Source organism: Aethalodelphis obliquidens, unplaced genomic scaffold (assembly GCF_003676395.1).
Source record: "Aethalodelphis obliquidens isolate GAN/ISIS:26980383/991018 unplaced genomic scaffold, ASM367639v1 scaffold660, whole genome shotgun sequence".
NCBI classification, from domain to species: Eukaryota; Metazoa; Chordata; class Mammalia; order Artiodactyla; family Delphinidae; genus Aethalodelphis; species Aethalodelphis obliquidens.
In genome coordinates this window covers 1-12,478 of record NW_020838571.1, presented here as the reverse complement: position 1 = coordinate 12,478, position 12,478 = coordinate 1, and the positions used below count along the sequence as shown (strand labels likewise).

The 12,478-nt window shown below is 43.6% G+C and overlaps 1 long non-coding RNA gene across 1 annotated transcript; it reads right to left on the bottom strand.

Moving 5' to 3' along the window:
* LOC113616862 (uncharacterized) lies at nucleotides 1-12,472 on the bottom strand. The gene is made up of 4 exons (XR_003431430.1): nucleotides 12,347-12,472; nucleotides 12,070-12,185; nucleotides 1,684-1,755; nucleotides 1-90 (listed from the first exon to the last, which is right to left on the bottom strand). It is a non-coding gene; the product is annotated as an uncharacterized LOC113616862 (long non-coding RNA).
* Nucleotides 12,473-12,478: the final 6 nt, after the last annotated feature.

Sequence of the window (12,478 nt, the reverse complement as noted above, 5' to 3'; positions counted from 1 at the left end):
ATTCCTGGAACTCAACAGAGGGCGAGTAGTTCACGTTCCCAAGAACCAGAGTGCAACAGCCTCACGATACAAAGGGCACTGGGTCGAGTCCTAAGAAAGATCACGCGTCAATGGTGTATCTTCAATCAGGTCTAGAGTAAAGGCTGCTCTGGACCTTAAAAGCAAGCCTTGAAAGCATCAAACTGATCCACCAATAATTTCACTTTCTGCCAGATCAAAGCCCAACGCTCTTTAAAGGAACAACAAGAAAATTCAGCATGTGACAGCATAAAATTTACAACATCCACCACCTAATCCAAAATTACTGGGCAGGCAAAGAAGCAAGCAAATGACCCATAACCAGGAGAGGAAAACAGTGAATAGCCACAGACTCAGGAGAGAGACCACGGAATTAGCAGATGACTACCTTAAAGACAGCTATTATAAATATGTTCAAGAATGTAACGGAGGGCTTCCCCGGTGGCGCAGTGGTTGGGAGTCTGCCTGCCGATGCAGGGGACACGGGTTCGTGCCCCGGTCCGGGAAGATGCCACATGCCGCGGAGCAGCTGGGCCTGTGAGCCATGGCCGCTGAGCCTGCGCATCCGGAGCCTGTGCTCCGCAACGGGAGAGGCCACAGCAGTGAGAGGCCCGAGTACCGCAAGAAAAAAAAAGAAGAAAAAAAAACGAATGTAAAGGATAATGAACATAAGAAAAATGGGAGATATAAGAAAGTTGCAAATGGAGTCTCTAGAAATGAACAATTCAATATCTGGAGTGAAAAATACCCTGGATGGGAGTAAAAGCACATTAGACACTGACAGGAAACATCAGTACATGTGAAGACAGCAAGAGAAACTATGCAAACTGAAGCACAGGGAGAAAAGCACACAAGACAAAACAAAACAAACACAGAGACTCCAGTATTAAGTAGTCTAAAATATGTGTCAGTTGGATTCCAAAGGAGACAGAAAACAATGTTTAGAGAAACAGCCAAAATTTCTCAGCTGGATTTGAACTATAACCCTACAGATTCTAGGAAATTAAAGAACCCCAAGCAGAAGAAAATACACATACAATAATACTACTGAACTTTCTTAAAAATTATATAAGCAGCCAGAAAAAAAAAAGACATATTACATACACAGGAACAAATATAAGAATGACAGCCAACTTCTCATTAGAAATTATACTAATCAGACTTCCTTGGTGAAGCAGTGCTTAACAATCTGCCTGCCAGTGCAGGGGACACACATTCAAGACCTGGTCCGCGGAGATCCCACAGGCCGTGGAACAGCAGAGCCTGTGCGCCACAACTTATCCTGAGCTCTAGAGCCCATAAGCCACAACTACTGAAGCCCGCATGCCCAGAGCCCGTGCTCCGCAACGAGAGAAACCACTGCAATGAGAAGCCCGTGCACCGCAACAAAGAGTAGCCTCCGCTCGCCACAACTAGACAAAGCCCGCTCGGAGCAGTGAAGACCCAACGCCGCCAAAAATAATAAATAAAATAAATAAATTTATATTAAAAAAAAACTGGTTCTAGAACAAAAAATTTCAGATAAAGTAGACTTTAGAACAAGAAATACTTATAAGGGATAAAAAGGGGCATAATAATAAAAGGGTCAATTCATCAAGAAGGCAACAATCCTAAAGATGTATGCACTTAAAATAGAGCTTCAAAATATGTGAAACAAAAACTCACAGAACTGAAGCCAGTTACAATTCCAGCTGGAGATCTCAACACTCCTCTTTCAGTAGCAGAAAAAATAGGACCCTAAAAAACAGTGAAGTTACAGAATACATAAACAAACCTAGCAATCAATTTGACCTAACAGGCACTCATAGAACATTCTACCCAGCAACACTTAAACGCATTCAAGTACATCTGGAACACTCATCGAGACACACTAATTTCTGGACCCTAAAACAAACTTTAACAAATCTAACAGAATTAAAATTATCTACAACATATTCTCACACTATAATGGAAGTAACCTAGAAACCAATAATAGAATACTTGGAAAATCCTCAAATATTTGGAAATTTAAGCAATACATCTAAATCACTCATGGGTGAAAGAAAAAAATCACAATAAAAATACTTACCTATAGAGGAAAGGAGGAACAGAATGAAGGGGACAGGAATGGAAGATAATAGTCTCTGCAGGTACCTTGTCTTATAGCATTGACTTGGGAACCACGTAATGTTTAATAATTAACAAGTAAAGGGGAAAAAATCCCTAAAAACTGAAAAAACAACTGGATGGAATGTTAGGTATATATCAAGCCCATGGCATAACCACACAGAGAAAATATTTAACTCATTTGACCGTATATTCCTAAGACTGCGTTTAGTAGTTTTATGGTTTGTAGTAATTGTCGTAGTCTTATTTTGAAAGTATTATGTTGATACGGTAAGATACAGCAAGACAGAGATAATTTTGTTAATGTAATTAGAAATCAAGGTTTTTAAGATAAAGGAATTTAAATATAAAACCCAAGAAGTGAAAAAGCACAGTGACCTTAAGTTTTACTTGGAAATAACAGTATTAACTCATGTCCTATTTTTCTCCTTCTAAAAACTATGTTTTTATCATCTATGCGCTGAAAAGGCCTAGAAGCAATACTAGTAGTTACCATCCAGACTGTGGTCTTTAAAAACTATTTCCCGGGGAGGGGGAAGGGTAAACTGGGACAAAGTGGAAGAGTGACATGGACATTTATACAATACCAAATGTAAAATCGATAGCTAGTGGGAAGCAGCCGCATAGCACAGGGAGATCGCTCGGTGCTTTGTGACCACCTGGAGGGGTGGGATAGGGAGGGTGGGAGGGAATCGCAAGAGGGAAGAGATATGGGAACATATGTATATGTATAACTGATTCACTATGTTATATAGCAGAAACTAACACACCATTGTAAAGCAATTATACTCCAATAAAGATGTAAAAAAAAAAACAAAAAAACTTTTCCCACTAAAAGAAACCAAAACTTCTTAAAGAAATGGCAAATTAAGGTCAGAAGCAGGAAGGACACACAAAAGATGAGGCCAGGATTTCTTAATGAGACAGAAAGAAAACAAACTATTAAAAACGATAGGGTTGTATCAAAAGCACACAGGAATAAACTCTGGAAACATCAAAAAGAAAATAACTGTAATGGATTGAAACACTTATATTTTAAGAAAAAAATCCATGAGATTGGTTCAAGATGGTGGAGTAGAAGGACGTGAGCTCACTCCCTGTTGCGAGAGCACCGGAATCACAACTAACTACTGAACAATCATGTTCAGGTAGACACTGAAACTCACCAAAAAAGATACCCCACATCCAAAGACAAAGGAGGAGCCGCAATGGGACAGGAGGAGGGGCACAATCACACTACAATCAAATCCCGTAACTGCTGGGTGGGTGACTCACAAACTGGAGAACACTTACACCACAGAAGTCCACCCACTGGAGTGAAGGTTCTGAGCCCCACGTCAGGTTTCCCGACCTGGGGGTCCGGCAATGGGAGGAGGAATTCCTAGAGAACCAGATGCTGAAGGCTAGCGGGATTTGATTGCAGGACGTTGCCAGGACTGGGGGAAACAGAGACTCCCCTCTTGGAGGGCACACACAAAGTAGTGAGTGCATCAGTACGCAGGGGAAGGAGCAGTGACCCCATAGGAGACTGAACCAGACAACCTGCTAGTGTTGAAGGGTCTCCTGCAGAGGTGGGGGGTGGCTGTGGCTCACCATGGGGACAAGGACACTAGCAGCAAAAGTTCTGGGAAGTGCTCCTTTGCCTGAGCCCTCCCAGAGTCTGCCATTAGCCCCACCAAAGAGCTGGGTAGGCTCCAGTGCTGGGTCGCCTCAGGCCAAACAACCAACAGGGAGGGAACCCAGTCCCACCCATCAGCAGACAAACGGATTAAACTTTTACTGAGCTCTGCCCACCAGACCAACACCCAGCTCTACCCACCATCATTCCCTCCCATCAGGAAGCTTGCACAAGCCTCTTACATAGACTCATCCACCAGAGGGCAGACGGCAGAAACAAGAAGAACTACAGTTCTGTAGCCTGTGGAAGGAAAACCACATTCACAGAAAGATAGACAACATGAAAAGGCAAAGGACTTTGTACCAGATGAAGGAACAAGATAAAACCCCAGAAAAACAACTAAATGAAGTGGAGACAGCCAACCTTCCAGAAAAAGACTGCAGAACGATAGTGAAGATTATCAAGGACCTCGAAAAAAGAATGGAGGCAAAGATCGAAAAGATGCAAGAATTGTTTAGCAAAGGCCTAGAAGAATTAAGGAACAAACAGAGATGAACAATATAATAACTGAAATGAAAAATACACTAGAAGGACTCAATAGCAGAATAACTGAGGCAGAAGAATGGATAAGTGACCTGGAGGAAGGAATGGTGGAATTCACTGCTGTGGAACAGAATAAAGAAAAAAGAATGAAAACAAATGAAGACAGCCTAAGAGACATCTGGGAAAACATTAAACACAACAACATTCGCATTGTAGGGCTTCCAGAAGGAGAAGAGAGAAAGGACCCGAGAAAATACTTGAAGAGATTATAGTCAAAAACTTCCCTAACACGGGAAAGGAAATAGCCATCCAAGTCCAGGAAGCACAGAGAGTCCCAGGCAGGACAAACCCAAGGAGAAACATGCCGAGACACAGAGTAATCAAATTGACAAAATTTAAAGACAAAGAAAAATTATTCAAAGCAGCAAGGGAAAAACAACAAATAACATACAAGGGAACTCCCATAAGGTTAACGGCTGATTTCTCAGCAGAAACTCTACAAGCCAGAAGGGAGTGGCACCATATAATTAAAGTGATGAAAGGGAACAACCTACAACCAACATTACTCTACCCAGCAAGTATCTCATTCAGATTCGACAGAGAAATCAAAAGCTTTACAGACCAGCAAAAGCTAAGAGAATTCAGCACCACCAAACCAGCTCAACAGCAAATGCTAAAGGAACTTCTCTAAGTGGGAAACACAAGAGAAGAAAAGGACCTACAAAATCAAACCAACAACAATTAAGAAATTGGTCATGGAAACATACATATCGATAATTACCTTAAACGTGAATGGATTAAATGCTCCAACCAAAAGACACAGGCTCACTGGTTACAAAAATAATACCCATATATGCTGCCTACAAGAGACCCACTTCACACCTAGGGACACGTACAGACTGACAGTGAGGGGATGGAAAAAGATATTCCATGCAAATGGAAATCAAAAGAAAGCTGGAGTCGTAATACTCATATCAAATAAAACAGACTTCAAGATAAAGAATCTTACTAGAGACAAGGAAGGACAGTACATCATGATCAAGGGATCAATCCAAGAAGTAGATATAATAACTATAAATATATATGCACCCAACATAGGAACACTTCAATACATAAGGCAACTGCTAACAGCTATAAAAGAGGAGATTGACACTAACACAATAATAGTGGGGGACTTTAACACCTCACTTACACCAATGGACAGATCATCCAAACAGAAAATTAATAAGGAAACACAAGCTTTAAATGACACAAAAGACCAGACACATTTCATTCATATTTATAGGACATTCCATCCAAAAACAGCAGATTACATTTCTTCTCAAGTGCACATGGAACGTTCTCCAGGATACATCACATCTTGGGTCACACATCAAGCCTTGGTAAATTTAAGAAAACTGAAATCATATCAAGCATCTTTTCCGACCTCAACACTATGAGATTAGAACTCAATTACAGGGGGAAAAAAACGATAAAAAACACAAATACATGGAGGCTAAACAATACGTTACTAAATAACCAAGAGATCCCTGAAGAAATCAAAGAGGAAATCAAAATATACCTACAGACAAATGACAATGAAAACACAACGATCCAAAACCTATGGGATGCAGCAAAAGCAATTCGCAGAGGGAAGTTTATAGCAATACAAGCCGACCTCAAGAAACAAGAAAAATCTCAAATAAACAATCTAACCCTACAACTAAAGGAACCAGAGAAAGAAGAACAAACAAAACCCAAAGTCAGTAGAAGGAAAGAAATCATAAAGACCAGAGCAGAAATAAATGACATAGAAACAAAGAAAACATTAGCAAAGATCAATAAAACTGAAAGCTGGTTCTTTGAGAAGATAAACAAAATTGATACACCTTTAGCCAGACTCCTCAGGGGAAAGAGGGAGAGGACTCAAATCAATAAAATTAGAAATGAAAAAGGAGAAGTTACAACAGACACCACAGAAATACAAAGCATCATAAGAGACTGCTATAAGCAACTCTAAGTGAATAAAATGGACAACATGGAAGAAGTGGACAAATTCTAAGGAAGGTATAACCTTCCAAGACTGAACCAGGAAGATACAGAAAAGATGAACAGACCAGTCACAAGTAAGGAAATTGAAAGTGTGATTAAAAATGTTCCAACAAAAAACGTCCACGACCAGATGGCTTCACAGGTGAATCTATAAAACATTTAGAGAAGAGCTAACACCCATCCTTCTCAAACTCTTCCAAAAAATTGCAGAGGAAGGAACCCTCCCAAACTCATTCTATGAGGCCACCATCAGCCTGATACCAAAACCAGACAAACATACTACAAAAAAAGAAAATTACAGACCAATATCACTCATGAATATAGCTGCAAAAATCCTCAACAAAATACTAGCAAACATAATCCAACAACACATTAAAAGGATCATACGCCATGATCAAGTGGGGTTTATGCCAGGGATGTAAGGATTCTTCAATATATGCAAATCAATCAACGTGATACACCATATTAACAAATTGAAGAAGAAAAACATATGATCATCTCAATAGATGCAGAAAAAGCTTTTGAAAAACTCAACACCCATTTATGATAAAAACTCTCCAGAAAGTGGGCAAAGAGGGAACCTACCTCAACATAATCAAGCCCATCTACGACAAACCCACAGCAAACATCATTCTCAATGGTGAAAAACAGAAAGCATTTCCTCTAAGATCAGGAACAAGACAAGGATGTCCACTCTCACCACTATTAGCATAATTTTGGAAGCCCTAGCCACGGCAATCAGGGAAGAAAAAGAAATAAAAAGAATACATATTGGAAAAGAGGTAAAACTGTGACTGTCTGCAGATGACGTGATACTATACATAATCTTAAAGATGCCACCAGAAAACTACTAGAGCTAATCAATGAATTTGGTAAAGTTGCAGGATACAAAAGTAATGCACAGAAATCTCTCTCATTCCTAGACACTAGCAATGCAAGACCAGAAAGAGAAATTAAGGAAACAATCCCATTCACCACTGCAACAAAAAGAATAAAATACCTAGGAATAAACCTACCTAAGGAGGTAAAAGACCTGTACTCAGAAAACTGTAAGACACTGATGAAAGAAATCAAAGATGACACAAACAGATGGACAGATACACCATGTTCTTGGATTGGAAGAATCAATACTGTGAAAATTACTATACTACCCAAAGCAATCTACAGATTCAATGCAATCCCTTTCAAATTACCAGTGGCATTTTTGTACAGAACTAGAACAAAAAGCCTTAAAATGTGTATGGAGACACAAAAGACCCTGAATAGCCAAAGCAGTCTTAAGGGAAAAAAACGGAGCTGGAGGAATCAGACTCCCTGACTTCAGACTATACTACAAAGCTACAGTAATCAAGACAATATGGTACTGGCACAAAGACAGAAATATAGATCAATGGAACAGGATAGAAAGCCCAGAGATAAACCCACGCAGCTATGGTCAACTAATCTATGACAAAGGAGGCAAAGATATACAATGGAGAAAAGACAGTCTCTTCAATAAGTGCTGCTGGGCAAACTGGACAGCTACATGTAAAAGAATGAAATCAGAACACGCCCCAACACCATACACAAAAATAAACTCAAAATGGATGACAGACCTAAATGTAAGACCAGACAGCATAAAACTCTTAGAGGAAAACATAGGAAGAACATTCTTTGACATAAATCACAGCAAGATCTTTTTTGATCCACCTCCTATAGAGTAATGGAAATATAAACAAAAATAAATGGGACCTATTGAAACTTCAAAGCTTTTGCACAGCAAAGGAAACTACAAACAAGACCAAAAGACAACCCTCAGAATGGGAGAAAATATTTGCAAACGAACCAACGGACAAAGGATTAATCTCCAAAATATATAAACAGCTCATGCAGCTCAATATTAAAAAAACAAACAACCCAATCAAAAAATGGGCAGAGACCTAAATAGACATTTCTCCAAAGAAGACATACAGATGGCCAAGAATCACATGAAAAGGTGCTCAACATCACTAATTGTTAGAGAAATGCAAATCAAAACTACAATGAGGTTATCACCTCACACCAGTTAGAATGGGCATCATCAGACAATCTACAAACAACAAATGCTGGACAGGGTGTGGACAAAAGGGAACCCTCTTGCACTGTTGGTGGGGATGTAAATTGATACAGCCACTATGGAGAACGTATGGAGGGTTCTTAGGAAACCTAAAATAGAATTATCATATGACCCAGCAATCCCACTCCTGGGTATATAACCAGAGAACACAGTAATTCAAAATGACACACGCACCCCAATGTTCATTGCAGCACTATTTACAATAGCCAAGACATGGAAGCAACCTAAATGCCCATCAACAGATGTATGGATAAAGAAAATGTGGTGCATATATACAATGGAATATTACTCAGCCATAAAAAGGAATGAAATTGGGTCATTTGTAGAGGAGTGGATGGATCTAGAGACTGTCCTTATTTTGAACATTAGTAAGTAGAAAAAAAATAATGTAGGGCTTCCCTGGTGGCGCAGTGGTTGAGAGTCCGCCTGCCGATGCAAGGAACACGGGTTCGTGCCCCAGTCCGGGAAGATCCCACATGCCGCGGAGCGGCTGGGCCCGTGAGCCATGGCCGCTAAGCCTGCGCGTCCGGAGCCTGTGCTCCGCAACGGGAGAGGCCACAACAGTGAGAGGCCCGCGTACCGAAAAAGAAAAAAAAAGATGTATTTTTCTTGCCTTTCCTGTACAAACTGTATATCAAGGTGATAAAGTAATTGAAGGAAAAATGCTAATAAATGTAGAAAGGAACAATAGAAAAAGAATCAGGTTGAGGTAAGGGGGTTGTTGTAGGGTAAGACAGTGTGTTTTATCAGTTAAAGTTATACACTGAAGATTTTAAGGCTGAAATTACATGATTGCTGAGATTTGCTTTTAGAATATTCCCCCCAGAGGAAAAATAGTATGTGGGATAAATACACGATGCAAGATGCTAATACATGTTGAAACTGATGATGAATGCTTGTGGAGACTCATTGTATTACTCTCTCTGCTTTCATTTTAAGGTTGAAATTTTCCAGAATAAGAAGTTCAAATATACATGGAGAGAGAGTTTATCTTACATATGGCCAAATTTTCTGCTGGAAACATTATTTTATAATCAGAAAGGAAGTGCCTGAGATACTTGTTCAGTATCTGAGACATACAGATTCTCACGCCCCACTGCAGACTTACTGGATCAGAATCCAAAGACGAGACATAAAAAAGACTGCTTTCTTACCACTTCCCCTATGCATCCACTGCAGCCCAGCACAAACCTGCACCCAGCGGTGAGATTAGATGACCCTACAGGCCTCATCCTGAGAGCCTAGGGCTCTTAGCCATCCCTAGACTGCACTACCTGTAGTTCTGAGAACAGTTTCAGCACAGTGGTTGGCGGGCGGTGCAGGGAGTCAAGCTACAGAGTGTGGAGGGGCCAGTACCCATAAGGGACAGGATACAGGGACAGGAACTTCTGCCTGGACACGGTAGCATGAGGGCAAGAAGGCATCAATAGACCTTTCCAGGATGAGAGAGACCTGGGCATATTTTAACGCTGAGGGCAAAAGCTGGTGGAGAGAAAGACTGAAGATAGGAGACCAATACTGGGGGCTCCAGCCCCACGATGGCAGGAGAACAGGGAAACCCCAAGTGGGAGAGGTTGTGTTTGGAGCAGGAGGGATGAGACAGCACTGGGCTAAGGATGTGGAAGTTGTAAGAGGGGCACCCATGATGATCTAGAGCTCGTCCAGTGCAATAGCCGTGAGCCACAAGAGCTGCTGAGCACTGGAAATGTGGCTGGTCTGAACTGAAACGTGCTGTGAAAAATAACACAACGGATTTTGAAAATTTAGTAAAAAGAAATCCAGTGCCAAATATCTAAATCATTTATAACACTGATTACATGTCAGATTGATAGTATTTTGAATATATTACAGTATATTATTAAAATGGATTTTATCTGTTTCTTTTTCGTTTTTTAATGGGACTCCTAAGGAATTGTTAATGGCATGACTGGCATGATACTTCTAGTGATCGATGCTGTTCTACAAGTTATGGAAACCAGAACAAGGAGAAAAAAATAAGCCCCACCAAAGAGCCCTATCTATCTCAAAAAATGAAACCCGTTTCTATTACCCCAGAATCTGCCTCATTCACACCAAGGTTTGGCCAAATTCATGAAAAAACTCCCTGCTCAGCCAGCTACTTAACAGCACAAACAGAATGACAGTGGACTGTGTACACAATTTGTTCTCAGACACCACTGACATACAGCAGTTAATTCGGTGATGATGCGCCCTTATCTGTGGATGAGGCCAGGCCCTCAAGGCCCTGCTGTGGGAAGGAAACCACCAACCAGCAAGCAATCCAGAGGAAGGTTCAGAGAAGGAGACAGACGGACAGACTGGCCTTGGCATTATCCACATTCAAAGGAGGGGAAACACGTGCTGAGGCAAGTCAGTCCTCCCCACCCCGAGCCACACAGGGCTCCTCAAAGGCCTCTGGGCTCAGGTCTGCGTGCATCCCCACCCTAGCCTGCACCCCGTCCACAGCCGGGGGTGGGCAGCGAGGTACTTTCTGGGTGCCGCCACCCGCTCCCTCAGTGGCTCCGGCATCCTTCCTTCCTCCCCCAACCAGCCTCCACTCTGCGGGATGTGCTTCGGGTGCTTTCCAGCCCGCAGGCCACCTTTCTGCTCCGGAAGGGAACGCAGCAGCCCGCGTGGGTGTTTGCCTGCGGGGTGTTATCTAAGATCAACACTGGCAGTTCCTGTCTCCAGGGCCGGGACTGAAGGAGGCCTCACATCTCAGTGGGGCCTGGTCACCATAGTCCGTTTGGGGTTTTGGGGGCCGGGGGGGCAGGGCGGGCCACGCTCTGAAAAAGCTGCAGGCCTTCTCTAGCATCTCCCCACCTGCTCCACCTTCAGCCCTTCTGAGCCCCAAGGCCAAGAGCCATCAGCTCAGGTGGCCCGCAAGGGCGAAGGCCTCCAGGTGACACACTTACATTCTGCTGGGACTGCGGGAGGATTCCGGCCCCCGCCCCAGTGCACTGGTGCTGAGAAGTTTTCCAGCTGGAGGTACTCAGTCCCCACATTCTACTGAGGGGCTCAGTCCAGCCCCTCCCGGGCACCCACTGTCCCTAGAGTCTCCACAAGGGTCCAGTGCCCCCTCTCGACCATCCCATTCAGGCGGTCATCGGATGACCAGCGTTCTGCTGGCTCCCCTGCCCCATCCCGTCGTGCTCAGGAGCCTGGCTAGGCGTCCGGGCACTGCCGCTGAGGGCTGCGTGGCTTTGGGGAAAGTGTGGTCCCTGTGGCATTCAGGTTTTCTCCCCGTGAAATAACGGTGCAGCCTCCCAGGTCTTTAAGGTCGTGTCCTGTCACTCCTCTGCTCAAAAGCCTTCCGTGGCCTCCCTCTTCCAGATCAGGCCCAAACTCCTTGGGCCCCCAGCTTCCAAACTGTGCTTATCCCAACCCCGTACCTCCTTCTAGGCCTTTTCTTACAACCCGCCCCATTGCCACCCTCCTCCGAGCACCCAGCCATCTCACTGGGGCCACAAACAGTCTGCACCCACGCCTGCTGTTCCCCCCAGCTCCTGCCCCTCTGCCTGCAGCGGTGCCCTCCCTTCAAAGCCCTGCTCCACTTCCGCCGCCTGGATCACGCAGCCCTTCCTACCCTCCCAGCCCGAGCCCAGCCAGAAGTGAGCTCCTCCTCTGAAACGCTAGAACGTCTACACAGACAACTCACCAAGCCCTTAGGAGTCACCACCTGGGCATCCTGTGGGATGAGCCGCTGCGGGCACGTAAGGAATCCCCCACGTGGTTGATGCGCTCTTCGTCCGCGAACATCTGACGTGGCAAAGGCTGGCCAGGGTACAAAAAACAGTTGTCACCTGCATGGTACTTGACAGGTTACAAAGGATTTCACACCCATCACCTCAGTTAATCCTCAAGCCCCTGTGAGAGGCAGCCGTGAGCAGGGGGACGCTCAGTGATCTGCGTAAGGCCAATCTGTGTGTGCTCACCTGTGGCAGCACCAGGTCCCGGCTCTCCTGCCCCCAGGGCACTCTGCTCCCTCTCAGAACCTGGCTGGGCGAGGGGAGAAAGGCCCGCACATTAAGAAAGACCAAGCTGAGCAGAGCCATCACCACCACCCA